We start from the raw sequence: 17,433 nt of genomic DNA on the forward strand, positions 1-17,433 counted from the left end.
GGGAGACCCGTATCCCATAACACCGTATGAGATATACGGGTCATCCAGTATGAATTTTTATACGGGTTTTTTCAGTAGGGTAGAGTTCGGCTATTCTCATCTTTGATTGAACACGAGCCAACACGAATGTTGGGCGATGCTGATTGTCAAGAACCCGAGCACTGGACTCGGGCTCAGGACAACCGAGTAGGTCACGGTGTCACATGACTCGCGGTGAGAAGTCATGATGGCATGTGACGTCATGGTGTCAACAACGCTAATTCATCTACAGTCCGTTGCAACTTAAGAATATATGGCGAGGGAAAATAAGGCCGGGAGGAAGAAGCAGACGAAGCGCTGGAGCGGTTACCGTTATATACATTTTTGGCTCAGTTCCTGTTCAGTTCCAAGATGGCGGCGAAGAATTCGGTTCGGTTCAGTTCCACTTCGGCTAAAAATAACGGTTTGGTTCCGGTTCTCGATCCGGTTCGGTTGCGGTTCGACACTCTGACGCAGACACACATGCACACGTCCGTAAGCACAAACCCGCGGACACAGACACACGCGAACTCACGTAAACACCAAGTGGTAAGCAAAAAGAAAAATGAATTGTTGACGGCTGACCCGGAAACAGCTGATGTTCAACGACCCCATTTTTCTTTTTGTAGCTTCGCACTTCGCACTCTCCTCCTTCTCCCCCTTTGCCTGAAATTGACGGGAAACAGCTGGGAGTGAGGTGTTGCTCATTGACCTGTTGGGAGTCCAGTAAGGGAGTGGGGTCGAAAATGTTCCTCGGGACCTCCCCGGGAAACCGGGGAATCCCGGAATCATGGAAACTTCACTATGAGAGATACGTGGCGGCATGGGAAGTCCGGTTCTGGCATGAATTGCTGCATAAAGCTAACTTTGATACTGCGAAGGTTAAGCATGGCATTCCCGCAAACCTACCGTAATTACACGCCGACATTGCTTAAACAAAATTTTTATTTTATTCGGGGACATTTTGGTAGATGGCTCGACAAGCTGGGTTGATTGGGGAAACAAGACTTGACCGCGCAATTCGACCATTATGCCCAAGAATAGCACAGAAAATGTAAAACAAAAACAGGCATCCTGTCGGCGTTCCCAGGGTGTATCAAGTTTTCATTTACACAAAAATGAAACAAAGGTAAGAACTCCTTGTGCAATTCCTGGGCGTACTGGTCGAATTGCCCGGTGAAGTATATACTCCTCGATCACAACCCAGCCTGTCTAGTTATCTACCTAACGTTCCCGAAAGAATGCCAGCTTTTGCTTGAACTGTCTCGGCGTGTAAACACGGTAGGTTTGGGAGAATGTCACACTATATTTCCTCACAGCCGAAGTTGGTTTCTTGCAGCACTGCGTGCGAGAACCGGCTTCCCCACGCCGCCACGTATCTCACATGGAGAAGCTTCTATTGGTGTATTCAGAGGACGGAGATTTTTTCCCCATAAAGAAACAAACATCATTGCGCTTCGACATCACATGCGGCACATGACGGATTCTTGCTCATGCCCGTACTCCACCAAAAGGCGAGAATTGCCCCATCGTTCCGGAAAGGAAAGAAGATGGCGTCGAACGACAAGTTCGATGACGTTTTCAAAAACAATGTGGGAAGCTTGAAGTTGTCGACACCAGTAGCGTTAAAGTCGACGGTGTCATATTTCTCTTGTGACGCAAAAATGTTCCAAAAGCCGGGATTCATGATTACAAAGCAAATACGTCCCACTTATAAAAAAATGTTAACAATTTATGAGTAAACGTTTCGTCTCTCATGTGGCAGACATCATCAGTGCGGCCTAGGAACAACCTGACTAGCCACCAGCCACCAAACGCTTGCTTTGCCCTTCTCGTCATCCGTAGTGCTGGTTCCGACGACTTTTTCGTCCATGGCATACGGGAGACATCATCATTACGGCCCTCGTTTCAACGTTTTCTTCGTCCGTAGTAGATGTGACGTTAAATGATGACTCTAAGTTATTTCAAAATGTCGGTGTGTACTTCGGGGAGGGGGCCGCGTTTAGAATTACAGGCGGATGGGTCGCTACGAATACACTATGATTCCAGATATCTTCTGGGGGCGTGCACCGTTGTTCACGTGCCAGGGTCACAGCGTTGGTGAGGTCAAAAGTGTGGCCAGTCGTCCAACAATGGTCCACCAGTTCCATTTTTGATCTTGTGTGTATGTGTTGCCTTCTCCACGTCTCTTCTGAGCTCTTTGAGGCGGGCACTCCATTCTCGGCCTGTTTCTCCGATCTAGCACTTGTCAGAGTCCTGACAGTTCCCTTTATATACAGTAGCACTTTGCGCCTCAGGAGCGGTGGGATTTCGTAGCTTAGAAATGAGGTCACGTAATTTTATATGGGGTTTGAAAGTTGTTCGTATACGTAATGAGACGCCTTTTACATAAGTGATTGTCAATACACTTGCTTTGTAATTATTAGTCGCTTTGTCCTTCCTTGCTGCATCTCTTTGAGCATGTTTTCAATTAAACATTGTGAAAACACGCGCCTTAAGTTGGATCCAACAACAATCTTAACTTCCGATTTGCGTAAATTTGAATTTGAAGGGAATTTGTTTGATTGGCCAATTACAGTTCTTACAAGAGCTCGCTTGTGTTCTACAGGGTGGTGAGAATCGAAACTCAAAAAGTTACCGGTATCGCAAGGTTTACGATACACGGTGTTTCAATATGACCGGTGTCACTTCAGCAAACAGTTTTATCCAGATAGGGTAGCGCGTTATGTTATTCTACTTCTCGCGTGAACTGTATGGATGATTCAATACTGTTTAGGGTTGCATAGAAGCCGTTGGCGTGATCTTCACTTGGAATAGCGAAAGTGTCATCTACATAACGTCGATAGAATTTTACAGGACGTTACTTCTAATGCGGTTTGCTTTATGTGTTCCATCACGAGATTGGGGAAGGTCACGGATACCGGACTACCCACTGGATAACCTTCAGTCTTACGATAGAATTGCCCGTGGAAGGTGAAGTGGGACTGACTTAGACAAAAGGCGCAAAATAATAACAATATCCTCTACTGTAAGAGATGTCCATGACGGAAGTGTGGAATCATTTCGCAGGCGTGTTTCGGCAACTTCCACTGCGAGAGTGTCGGAACATCAGTAAACAGAGATACTACATCAAATGAGACCATTACATCTCCCTTGTCCAGAACATGACCTCGAATCACGTCAACAAATTATCAAGTTTTTACAGCGGAACTGTTAAGGGTTAGGGTCTCCGGGATCGTTTCCGGTACCCAACAAATGTCGACACAAACCTTCACAAACCTCTAGACACCTACCGCCATCTATAAGCGACGGCGGCAAGCACAGATGCAGTCTGGTTGCCACCGTCGCTCATAGATGGCGGCAACCTTTCCAGCTATAATAGAAGATTGAATAGTTGGGCGCGTTGGTGGGAATAGACCCTTCCGGAAAATCCCAGGAGACTTTACAACGAGGGGAATTGTGGGGCTGTTCGGATGTAAGCTCGGGCGTCGGCTCGAACGCTTCGTATATCCTGGTAGCCGCACCATTCATCCTTACTTATGGTTAGGAGCTCAGAACACACGCAAAAATTAAGCGAACGGAAGACAAGGTCATCACATACTCTGCTTTGCTTTCCACATCTGCCTTCTCGGCGTTCTGAAATCACGATCTGTTAAACCAACGTCAACTTCGTCTTCGCTTCTTGGATGATTTCACGTGCCATACATCTGAACGTCACAATGCGTAAAGCAGACGCTGAGAGCACCACATATTTCCGAAAAGGTCTATTCATCGTAGGCAATAGTGCAAAAAACAGACGAGGAAGAAGAAACACACGTGACAAGTGCAGCGCTCGTCACGTGTGTTTCTTCGTCCTCGTCTGTTTTGCGCGCTGTTTCCTAAGCTCTTATCAGTTTATGTTTAGACTCACGATGGGCCGCGCACGTGCTGTTTCGGGGAAAGAAGACTGGGTGCGGAGAGAGCGGCGACGTACGCAGCAGCGCGAACGGGTGCGCAACCGACGTGAAGCCGCTGTTGCCTCGACTTCCACTGCCTCCATCGCTTCAGACTCCCTTGCGAAAGAAGAGCACATCGCTCGCCTAGAAAGCAGCCGCCGAGAACAGAACGAGCGATATAAACGGCGCCGATGGGCCACGGAAGCCAAGCGCAAGCGCGCGGCCCGGCGACGACAGCACTCCACGCTGGCTGAACAGTTCCCGGGTGCGACGGCGAGGTTCCGGAGGGAGTTCGTGGAGAACCCGTGTGGCGTCATGTGTGCCGTGTGCGACAGACTCTGGTTCGCCGGAGACTTATCCACGATCGGCGGCATGTCGGACGAGCCTCGGGAGGCGGGCGCGTGCCCGTTGCAGCATTGTATCGAGTTGGCGGTCGTCTACAAAGAAACGGCGTGCATAACGCGCCGAGATTCCCTGTTCAAAGGCGCGGTGCCCCGGTTCGCGACTGTGAACGGCTACAAGTACCCACCCGTACCGGAGCACCTACCGAGGTTGAACGTGGTGGCGGAATGATTAGTGGCGCCTCGACTCCCGTTTATAAGCCTTTGGCAGTTGACGTGGTATAACAAAGACAATCGAGGACAATACGGTTTCATATAACCAATTACGCAATCACACCTTCATCTTTACATTTATAAATACTTAATTTCACACCATAGTACAGCTTCGCTGGTTTTTCTTCTTCACGAGACTGGGAAGGCTGAAAGTTTTTACTCTGATCTTGAGGTTACTTTACAAAATCGGTCATGCCCTGGAGGATGGCATTCATTTTTTTTGAAAATAAGCCTATTTTTTAAATAGAACAGTGCCCTCTCCTTAATCTACAGAAAGCACCAAGATTGATTAGTCTGATTTAAGCTCCCTTAGTGCCGCTTGTTCGTGCGTGTTCAGATACGACGGGATGGTTTTTGCGTTATTCAAACTAGTCATTATACGGCTGCATGCTAGGTTAATCCCCGAGCTATCATAGAGAGGACGCCATATAAAATTACGTGACCTCATTTCTAAGCCAAAGGATCTGACTCCTCCTGAGTCGCAAAGCGGTATTGTATGTAGAGTGAACGGTCAGGACTGTGACAAGTGCTACATCGGAGAAACCGGCCGAAAATGGAGTACCCGACTCAAAGAGCTCAGAAGAGACGTGGAGAAGGCAACACATGCCACATATCAAAAACTGAACTGGTAGACCATGGTTCGACGGCTGGTCACACTTTTGACCTCACGAACGTTGCGACCCTGGCAAGTGAACAACGATGGGGCCCCAGAAGAGTTCTGGAATCATGGTGTATTCGTAGCGACCCATCCGCCTGTAATTCATACTGCGGCCCCCTACCCGAAGTATACATCGACATTCTGAAATAACTTAGAGTCATCGTTTAACATCACCACTATTACGGACGAAAAAGAAGTTGAAACGAGTGCCGTAATAATGATGTCTCCCGTATGCCATGGACGAGGAAGGAGTCGTCGGAACCAGCACTACAGATGAAAAGAAGGAAAAAACAAGCGTTTGGTGGCTGGAAACTAGTCGAGTTGCTCCTAAGCTGTACTGATGATGACTCTCGCATGGGACACAAAACGACTACCCATAAATTGTTGACATCGTTATATAAGTCGGAGGTATTTGCTTTGTAATTCTTTTGCGGTGTACGTACACGAACGAAGATTTCCTCCAGGTAGAGGAATATTCGTCACCGTGTTTTTAGGTTCAGCGGACACGTCACGGACGCTCGCCAATCCCCGTATTCTGTAAGGAGCCGAAGACAAAGTGTTTCTTTAATACAGATTTCCCATTGCTCGCACGAGAAAGAGAGAGGGTGCTGATCTCCCGGGGAATCCCCCGGTTCCCCAGGATTCCTCGACTCCTCCTCGGCTCCTATTATTATATTTATTAGTATTTGTATTATTAAGTGTAACAAAATTTACTTTGAAAGTGTCGTAGCAGGATTCTCGTGCAGCAGTGTGAGAAGTGAATGCACAGTGACCGGTCAAACATACGATTTCCGACAGGTGGAAAATCGTCAGTTTTCGCCTTTGCCGCTTGAATAAACAATACCTTTAAAGCAAAACAAATTCGCTAAGCTTGCTGTATGGGCTGTCGTTCGTTTCAAAAAAGTGAAAGCTGCTTACAACTCCCTGTAACGCCGAATTAGAGCGCAGCTCTTGAGGAGGAGGAGGGAAGGGCACTGGGGGGGGGGGGGGTAAACTAACCAGGGGGGGTCACGTGACCTTGGGGGTCACGTGACCCCCTATGCCGATGATGTCATCACTGAGGTCACTGATGACGTCATCATTGACGATGACGATGCGGGTACCGATGACGTCATTAGTGACGTCACTGATGACTTCACCAGTGATGATGACGATGCGAATGTCGGTGACGTCATCAGTGACGTCGCTGATGACGTCATCAGTGATGATGACGATGACGATGCGGATGTCGGTAACGTCATCAGTGATGATGACGATGACGATGCGGATGCCGGTGACGTCATCAGTGATGATGACAATGACGATGCGGATGCCGGTGACGTCATCAGTGGCGATGACGATGACGATGTAGATGCCGGTGACGACATCAGTGACGTCACTGATGACGTCATCAGTGATGATGATGATGACGATGCGGATGTCGGTAACGTCATCAGTGATGATGACGATGACGATGCGGATGCCGGTGACGTTATCAGTGATGATGACGATGACGATGTGGATGCTGGTGACGTCATCAGTGATGATGACGATGACGATGTGGATGCCGGTGACGTCATCAGTGATGATGACGATGTGGATGCCGGTGACGTCATCAGTGACGATGACGTCATTGGGGGTCACGCGACATCGGCGGGGGTCACGTGACCTCAGGGGAGTCACGTGACTTCGGGGGTCACGTGACCTCGGGGGTCACGTGCCCCCCACGAGGTCACGTGACCCCGGTGGGGGGCTCGCGCGGTGCATTATGGGACATTTCCCATGATGCACCGGGGTCACGTGACCTCGGGGGGTCACGTACGCCCCCACGAGGTCACGTGACCCCGGTGGGGGGCTCGCGCGGTGCATTATGGGACATTTCCCATGATGCACCGCGCGGTTACGCCGACGGCGACGGTGACGCCGACGGCGACGCCGACGCCGCTTAAGCCGGAAACGGGCCCCTAAGAGCTGCGCTCTAAAATTACCTTAGAACATGCATTTTCGTTTGTATAAATTAAGAAGTGCGCCCCAAACCCGTGCCTTCATTGAGATCACAAAACGATTCTATTAAAATTGCCCTAGGAGTATAAACAGCCTATAACTATTACCCTTTGAAGATCTTATGCGGGATACCAGGGCACTTAAGGAAAAGAAGTTTTTATCGATGCGCAGAGAAGCCTCGCTGGGAAGTTCGCTCTTTGAAGGTCTTATGTGGGATACCAGGGCACTTAAGGCAAACAAATTATTTACGATGCCCAGGGAAGCCTAGCTGGGAAGTTCGCACTTTTCCAACCTTCCCTTCTCCAAGCACTCACAGCCCAATGGCTCGTTGTAAGACTTTTTATCTTTGTTTCGCCTATGTGTAGATGAGCACTTGTATACACCCAGAAAAAGTACGGTGCTTCTTTATTTTAACGCCGACAATAGACTTCATTTTTAGTGTTTTAGGGGCGAAGCTCCTTAAGGGCTAGCCATGTCCGTGTGTCCGTCTGATGTCCGACGTCACGTGCTCGTGCTCACGAGCACGTGAGCACGGGCTCCCGTGCTCGTATTGAGCAAACAAAAAAACAACCGCATCTCCACGTGGTGAATGATGTTGATTGGGGCCACGGTGGAAGAAATACATTTAGGTGATGACTCTCTGTCTCGCGCGGCGACTACATTATGTTCGGCGTACCGAGCGCGCTTCGCTCGCACGGGGATAGATGGCGCCCCCGTATAGAGGGGCTTGTGAAGGCTTGTTTATAGGGCTTGTGAAGGAAATTATGCATTCTTTACTCGGTCCCTGTGTACTGTGTAGTAAAATGATGGATTTATGTTGGCGCACTGGCACTGATTGCCTTTTAGAGCGCAGCTCTTAGGGGCCCGTTTCCGGCTTGAGCGGCGTCGCCGTCGCCGTCGGCGTAACCAAGGTCGTCTCAAGGTCACGGAACCCCCAAGGTCACCCCAAGGCCACGCGACCCCCCGAGGTCACGTGACCCATTCCAAGGTCACTTCAAGGTCACGTGACCCCCAAGGTGACCCCACGTGACCCCCTGGTCACGTGACCCCGAGGTCACGTGGCCCCCTCCCCAAGGTCACGTGACCCCTCCCAAGGTCACCCCACGGTCACGTGACCTGAAGGGGTCACGTGACCCCTCCAAGTCAGTGGCCCCTCCAGGCCACGTGATTCCCCGAGGTCATGTGACCCCTCCCAAGGTCACCTCAAGGTCACGTGACCCCCAAAGTGACCCCCACGTGACCCCCAAGGCCACCCCAGGTCACGTGACCCCCCCGAGGTCACGTGACCCCCCCCCCCCGAGATAACGTGACCCCCCGACGTCACGTGACCCCCCATGGTAACGTGACCCCTCCCCGAGATCACGTGACCCCCCCCCCCCGAGATAACGTGACCCCCCGACGTCACGTGACCCCCCATGGTAACGTGACCCCCCCCCCGAGATCACGTGACCCCTCTCTCCCGAGATCACGTGACCCCCCCGGGGTCGCGTGACTACCCGCAGGTCACGTGACCCCCCTCAGTACCCTTCCCTACTCCTCCTCAAGAGCTGCGCTCCAATTCGGCGTTACAGGGATTTGTAAACGGTTTCATTTTTCTCCGTGCGGTTCCTGTTTTTTTTTTAAACGAAAGCATTCCGATGATGACTCAACGTGACAAAAATACTCGTATAAACATAAACCTTCCCCGCATAATCTACTGGGCCTTCAGTAATTTAGAGCAGTGGTTCTCAACCACTGATGTTTCGCGGACACCTTGTAGATCGGCGGAGATGATGGAGGAACCCGTCCTTGGTGAGAGGAGAGGAAAGTTATAGGTTAAATATAAGAAGGATTTATTAAACGGATACAACTAAGGACTAGTGTGAAATGAGCATCTCTTATTGACATGTACACGAGGAAACTCACCCCAAAATGAAAACGTCTATTCTCAATCTGTAAAAAAGACAACTTTTATTGGCGGGAGGCAGGTCTGCGCGGACCCTTAGCATGCCTTCGCGGACCCCAAAAGGTCCACGGACCTTCATTTGAGAACCACTGATTTAGAGTAAACAGCTGGGTCGTGCTCGCATGTTTTGTCAAACATCGTGTTTGGTAACAGTTCCGTAAATTGTTTTGCACACATTGCGTGGCTTTATATGAGGTAGGGTGATTTCTCCACCCTGCTCCTGCCTTACTGAAAAAAATTCTAATCATGTTACATATAGTGGGGCCTAAATAATTCTTTACATGCGCATAACGGTGTTAGCATTACAAATGGTTTATACATACAATGTCAACTTGTACTGTGGAACATACAAACCTTGTGAGCAGAAAAAATTTATATTTATGATGACAGAGTGACTGCAACGATGACACAGTATGATGACACACTGACTGACATGATGACGCAGTGACTGAAAGTAAAAGAAATAATAGCGGTTATAAGACATAAATCACTTTTCATCTATACTTGCACAATATGGTGTCACCTCGTCTTACAGGTAAAAAAAAATACCTGACAAATATTTTTGCTTTAAAATGTACATAAAAGCTGAATTCACTGCATACTACCAAGGAACGCCATCTCCTACATCCTGTGTTTCTCGCACAAGCCCTTAAACTAAGACGAGCGCTGCTTTGCTGATTTCTTTATCTCTTGAGCTTGTTTGTTCCTACTCATCGTAATATGCTTACAGTGCTGTCGCATTCGCATGCTAAAGTAGTAGTGGAGCAACTGGGCGATTGTTTCTTCCTTGTGTTCAGCGCATGGAAACGTTATTGTGCATCTGTCAAGAACACTGTCGATTGTGTCCCAGTAGAGTCTTGTGGCTTTTATTTTGCACGAAGCACTGTTCCGCTTTCTTCAGTAGCTGGAATAGGTTCTTGTTGGGGTGTATAGAGCCTCCTCTGTTCTTCACATTTGTCAGTGCTGCTTCAGTAGAAGTGTTCTTGTCGATGCTGAAAGCGGATCGGCATGCAGGGCAGCGTGTAGCTTTTTTATTTTTTTTTCACGCTCAAAAATTTAGGTACATAATATAGCATGCAGTACACAGCCTTGGTTTCATGAGCCTTTCTGAGTCTTCGACAGAAATTAGACTGTCAAGCTCGGTCTTCACTCATTCAACGAGATGAGGAGACTAGGTAGTAACCTGCGATCGGCCCTTGGGATTGCACGACGCCACTGCTCCAGGTGAGCGTCATTCGATGGAGCTTTGAACAAGGACACTCGCTCTGCGCAGTTCCAGTACCCCGAATTGCAGTTGGGAACGAAGCAAGTCTTTCCCATCCTTATAGCAAAACTTCTTCGGGTTAATGCTCATCTTCGTGCACGATGGTGGCACCGGTGATTGACACAGCACCAAAGCAAAACATGAGGCCATCCATTGACCGCTCACCACCACCACACCGCGAAAAAGGCGAACAAGCTACGCCCCCGACTCCGTGGCCGCCGAAGGGAGACCTCATACCCACGGTGCTCACACCTCAGCGCCTACTGCGGCGGCACGGAACAACGACACTTCGTTTCACCCTATGTTGTACCGCAGCGAAAGCTAGAAGCGCGAGCTCATAGCGTTGGCAGCTGCTCTTAAGTCACGAGAGGTTGTGCCGCCGGGATGTGCCCCAGAGCAAGGAGCTCGCGCTTGTAGCCTTTCCTGCTGTACATCATAAGGCGAAACAGCGTATGCTCCTTGTTCAAGGCTAGCTCCGAACACGATCTGGTCGCTCGCTCCACGCGGGAAGAGCGGCCAGAGTCACCGCCTAAATGTATTTCTTCCACCATGATTGGGGCGAAGCTCTGGTGGTAGACGCTGACCCGCAGCATGCCGAGCCTTTCGTTCGTTTTCATCCATGTCAGAAAGAGAATGTATAATATGGAACGTGGTTAGTTATATACGTATTTGAGCATTTGACCGCAGCGTGACATGGATGAAAAGGAACGAAAGGCTCGGCATGCTGCGGCTCAGCGTCTACGCAGACAAGCACCACCAGAGCTTCGCCCCAATCAACATCATTCACCACGTGGAGATGCAGTTGTTTTTTGTTTTATTGTGCTATTCCTGGCCCACTGGTCCAATGCCGTGGTGAAGTCTTGACTCTCCGATCACAACTCAGCCACCTAACGTCCCTCAACGAAAGCCAACCTTTGTCTCAAAAAACTTCCAGCCTTTCCACACTGGTGAAGAACGAAGACCATTGGAGCCGTAGTATGGAAAGTAATGGCCGGCCGCAAGTCGGCAAGCCATAGTGGAAAGGCTGCCGCCTTCTATGAGCGACGGCGGCAACCAGATACGTGGCTTGCCGCCGTCGCTCATAGATGGCGGCAGGTGTCCAGAGCTTGCTGTCTTAATTTCTTTGCGGGGGACATGATCCTGGGGAAACAAGCCCTTAACAGCTCCGCTGTAAAATGTTGGCGTGTAAGTACGGTCGGTTTTGGGGAATGCCATGCTAAATCTTCGGAAGATCGAAGTTATTTTTATGCAGCGCTGAATGCGAGAAGCGGCTTTCCCACACCGCCATGCATCTCTCATGGTGAAGATTCCGCCGGAATTTCCAGATTCTCTGGTAATTGGCTCAAAGGCAACTCGAGGTAATAAAAAAAAAGTAGTAATAATGTGAATTAGGCTGAATTAAAGTCAACTGGGCCAAAGGAAACTCGAAGTAATCAAAAGACTACTAATAATGTCAATTAGCCCGATATAAAATCAACTGGGTCCAACAAACTTGATGCCATCAAAAGAGTAGTAATCATGTGAATTAGGCCAAGATAAAGCCAAGTGGATCAAAAGAAACTAGACGTTATCAAAAGAGTGATATTTATGTGAATTAGGGCGAATTAAAGTTAACTTGGTAAAAAGAAACGAGTTATGCAAAAGATGCATGTGAAATAGGCCAAGTGAGGTGAAGTTGGTCAAAAGAAACTCCTAATTAAAAGAGCAGTAATAATGTCAATTAAGCCGAAATAGTGTCAATTTGGTAAAAATATTGTAAATACTCAAAAGAGTAATATTAATTTGGTGTCTAATACACCCTATCCCTTGCCGGTTTGAATCGCACTCAATCTCTTCTTTGTGGTCGCGTGCCGTTCAGACACAAACACGAAATATAATAAAGTCATGGGACATTGAAGGGGTACACTGAATACTTAAAAGTAAAAAAAATGATAAAACTAATTTTTAGCGGTTTAAAAAAAAACTGTAAATACGTCGATTGAAAGGAGGAATCTGCGAAGACATATAAGATTGTTAACGTGTCGGAATGTGAAAACATTCGTGTAGGTAGCGTATTCCTCCAAGCAGTGCACCGCGTTGAACCCGGCCGTTCGAGATGTGCGGAGGCTGACCGGGAGGGCTCTGCGGCCGGCCGCTCTGCAAAGCCCGGCCACCCTCTCTCTCTTACCAGCGGCCGGGCCTCTGCGCCACGGCGGTGGGGTGACGTTCCTTGAAACTATACCGCGCGCAGGCCAATGGGAGTCTAACCAGCAATTCGCGGCTACACACTACAGGCTTCGCTCCATCGCACAGGGGAATTTAGGTGCCGCTTGGCGTGACTTCAAAAGCTGATAACACCGGTTCTCTTCAAATGACAGTTAATGCTTTCGCATTAAAAAAGATGCTGAGTACCGGAAGCTCATGCGCTGCGTAATTCTCATTATGACTTAGTATCGTTGGATCGCGGGAGCAGCGCGAGAGTCGAGGGCTGGATGGCTGGACGAAGCGGACTAAGCGATGGCGACGGACGACGGGCGTGGAACGTCTACTTCAGAACTGTCGTTTGCAGTACCGCGAATCTGTCTAGCTTCGAAAGATAAGTTGTTTACCGATCAAAACTTTTAGGATTTATTCTAATAATATCGTCTGGTGGGCTAGGTGACAATACATCTTGGTAAAATAAGCGCAAACACAAGAGAGAAAGAGCGTAGAGACAGGATAGAACGCACTGTACGACACGTCCGATCACCACGCTGATTCTGTACAACACGCCCGACCACCGCACCTATTCGCACGAAGACGTCGCCGAGTTGTCGCCCCTTGTCCTGCCTGAAGACATCCCTCATCTAAAGAACACGAGTTGGAAAGAGCTGGAAACACGCGCGAACATGAAGCACGAACCAGAGTGTCGAACCGAACTTTTTATCAGTTCGGTTCCGGTTTGGGTTCATGGTTTTCGGATCAGCTCCGGCTCAGTTCCGGGGAGCAAAAATGACGGTTCGAACTGGTTCGAACTGCTAAATTGAGAATATATGTTCCGCGTTAGTTTGGCAGTAGTTACTATTTCACCAGGGAAACGAGTTACTAGATAGCTTTCTTTTGATTCGCATAACCCACTTCTATTTTCAGGTACCAAAAATAAATTGCGTAATTTAATTTCAATGAAGCAGTAAACGAAAAGTTTGAGCAACATATACGACTCAACATATATTATTTTTCACCTCAGTCGCATATATTTTAGCTAAATCTAAAGGTTATTATTCTGGTGGGTCGCCTAAAACACCCGTGATTGGCACAACTTTGTGTCGCAGTATTAAAAGCCGAATGCTGCTGTGCTCTTGAACATCGAAATTACTTACAATGCATTCAATCATGAAATGGGCACGTCTTCACCGCACATGCCATGAATGATAGTTTATAAAATATGTTTCACAATATGTATATGATGATGATACAACTAAACTAAAAGAAATATTATTTCCAAAATGTTAGGAAAGTCTTAGGACAAACCCTTTCACTTTACCTTTTATAGAAACACAGAGCAGCAAGCACAACGCTTGCTTTCTTGACCAATACTGTTTGCACTGAGCACCGTGATGCAGGCTATTAATCACGCAGAAAAATGTGACCTTTGTACTCAGATCGGATCTGGCCTAAAATAGCGCGTACCAAAGTGAACATTTTCGACATAGCTTGGCGTTCGAGGTTCCTTTCTTACAGGATGCCGGTCAATTCAATTTGCAAATAAGCATCACCCTTGCTATACTTTTTGTTAAATAGAACAAAGTAAAATTCCCCACTCTACTCGAATTACAGCTACTTAATTGGTCACTTTCTGACGGTCTGCGTGCGCAATCATCATAGTTCCGCCACGTGCTCCCTTTGTACTTTGTTTTTGTTCTGCCCACAGACACATAACATTGTTGTTCATCACATAAAAGAATCATCAGACTTCTATATGTTTTAGAAGTTGAATATGCATCAGGAACACAAATGCTATTTAAATCGGCTTCAAGTTAAAACATTTGTCTAATGTTATCCTAAATTATTTGATAATTTGATAAGATAAAAAGCCGGAAAGGATTTGCGGAGCATGTTTTAGGGAATTTCGGGGTGTATTTACGTATTATGTATGTATCTAGGGTGATCGGTCATTTAATTATGTTGTAAAATCCTCAGGCAGTAATAAAAAAAAAATTATTGTCATCAACAAATTTGACTGCATGAAGTTCACATAACCGCTTGAGATCGACACGGGAGGACAATACTCGAAAATACGCCATGTGTTGAGTCTGCCGAACGTGCTTCTTTGTTCGCTGTTTGGCAGTGTGAAACACTGGGTCGCGGGATATGCCAAAAAGAACTGTGCTTACATTATAGACCTGAAGGCAACTACACGAAATGTGTAGAAAGATAATAAATGGTATTCTTCTCAATAGTTCCATACACGACGCCTTACTACAAAAAAAAAGCATAAAGAGACACATCTTTTGAAACGTAAACACGTTTGACGGGACTCCGTCTAGTTGGATCAAAAATTTCAGAAAGATAGAAGTTCAGAAACCAAGTCCTAAACATTTAGTGGCCCGACGTTTCAATAGGTCGGGCTCAGTAGGTTGACAGCCAATTAACCATTGGCGTGTGTCAACTGACTGGGGCACTTGACGAAGAAAACGTGAGTGAAGCAAACGACCTATCGTAGATAGAAAGGAAACTGCTGCTCTCCAAGTGCCAATAACCGCCCCTGTAAAAAAAAAAAGAAACAGTTTTGAAACGTTGGACTTTTAACTGCTCAGGACTTGGTTGGTTATGGCCCATATATCTCTAATAAAGATGCCTGCAATGATGTTCCTAATCACAAATAAATATCGCGAAGAACACACAATATATTCCTCACTTAAATCACATTTGGACATCTGATTGCACGAGCTCGAAACTTCGCAGAATATTGTGTCGGTAGGCTAATGTTATACTCGGTTTTACGTGCACTTGTTTGGGGTCTCATTTTACAACTTTGTGCTTTATCAATCACGCGCGCTTTAACATTTTATTAGGCTGCCATATATCATCACCAGACTCCTGTATATACTGCCCATACAATTTGGACATCCCCTTTTGCTATAGGAGGTATTCACTGGACGCCATATTTGAGGACGATGCTTAGAGCGCATGCTCAGAACGAGCTCACATTAATAGCCTGCTAAGACCGGCAACCTTGATGGTGCTAAATGCACGCTCCAAAAGGACTACAGAAGCTCGCCGTCAGCACGCGCTCAACAGCAGCGCACACGGATATGGCCGCCAGTGAATACTCCCTATACTTCATTTCAGCTTAAAGGGGCATTCCAAAAGGACGAAGAAATCCAAATGCTGCTTCGAGCGGCGTGCCTATCAGTGCCAAACACGAGCGTTCAGTGAGGACATTGGCCTAGAACGTCGGATAATGATGACGTCAAATTCTAGAGGTAATGCTGGCTGAATAGGCGCACGGGCTCTGACTCAAATGTTTTCTTGGAGCACCCGTAAATTGGTGGGGCGTTCACATCGTCATAACTGAATGTTAATGTTCAACACTTAGAAAGGTCATGCATGGTTGCTACACGCTCTTGTCGTTTCTTTTCTCTACTGGTTCAAACCAAGGATGTCATCAACAAAAAAAAAAATGTTCTCAAAATTCTGAACGTTTTTCACCTGTTATGCTTAAAATACGCCAGATATCTTGTTTGTTTTATGTTTAGCGTGTTGCTAGAGTCCCAGTCACTAGTTCTAGCGGACTCGATGCAAATTGAAAAAAATGGTCCGAAACGCTCTGCATGGCCCCTTCATGTCCAGATGCAGCCGATGGCCGATGGTACAAGCGCGAGCATGTGGTCCTGACCCCTTGCACTGCAGGAGCGAGCGTGCTTGGACGGTGAAAGCCTGGAGCTCGCTCTTTTAGCTTCTGCTACGCTCACACGTAAAGTGAAACAAAGTATTGTGTTGAGAACATCACATTTCACCAGAAAACTAAACTGTTTAACGCGGTTCACATGTGACATCATCGTACGATATGTTTAGGGTCAGAGATTTGTTTTTTCCGTAAAAATCAAATCCCGTGGTGCAAAATGCACGCTGCAGAAGGTTCGCGCTCAGTGCAGCCCATGTATTCCGAAACGAAAATAATTCTCGCTTGGGGCAGCGTCGCGAGTTACGGGGTGAGCGTCTGGCACCCCGAAAACGCACTTTCTGAAAAGAGTGATTTTACAAACAGAGTAGTTCTGCAGGATCACGCTGCCTGACCTGTACCAACGATTCCGAGCAGAAGAACCTATGCAACGAATTATGTTTTTAAGGATTCCCATCCCCCCTCCTTGGCCCCTTTTTATCTGACGATGCTCCTCCAGAGAACACTTTTTTTATTTCTGAGGGACTCCCTCCTCCGTTCAAGGCACAAGTGGAAGAAACATGGTGGAAGAAACGCATGCGTTTCTTCCACCGTGGTTTGGGGTTGCCTATTCGACAATTATATTTCTGTCATTTGTTAACAACAAACCTCTATTTTTTTCTTTTGAACTCCAAAACTGTGAAGTTTAGACAAAACGGCGAGGATGTGAGCAGCGGCCAACGTTCGGCTGTCCCTCAGAGGCCACTATAATCTTTGTTTAGAGGTATCCCTGCAGTACACACTTGTAGTTCTATTTATCGTCAGATTAATAAGCCATAATTAGTCCGTTCAATGCTTCTATTTTCGAGGTGGGGGCAATTTTCTCATAGAGTTCAGCATCAACGAAAACAGGTTTGGGTGCCTCAATGATCTGTACATGTAAAATGGTTCATGCAACGAGTTTTGTGCTTTCAGTAAATACCGCTAAATGTTAATCCCCAAAGTTGAAAACTTGCAAAAATACCCATTAGTTTTCCTCTCCGCTCAAGGGTAGACGTAGAAAAAAAATAAAGGAAAGAAACAGATTTCCCTTTGTCAACTCGCGCCTAGAACAAAGGGCGATGTGATCTGACGCTAATTGTATACCGCCATTGTTACCAGTTCGGCTGCTCAT

This window comes from Ixodes scapularis, unplaced genomic scaffold (assembly GCF_016920785.2).
Source record: "Ixodes scapularis isolate PalLabHiFi unplaced genomic scaffold, ASM1692078v2 PGA_scaffold5__190_contigs__length_132052651, whole genome shotgun sequence".
Taxonomy (NCBI): Eukaryota; Metazoa; Arthropoda; class Arachnida; order Ixodida; family Ixodidae; genus Ixodes; species Ixodes scapularis.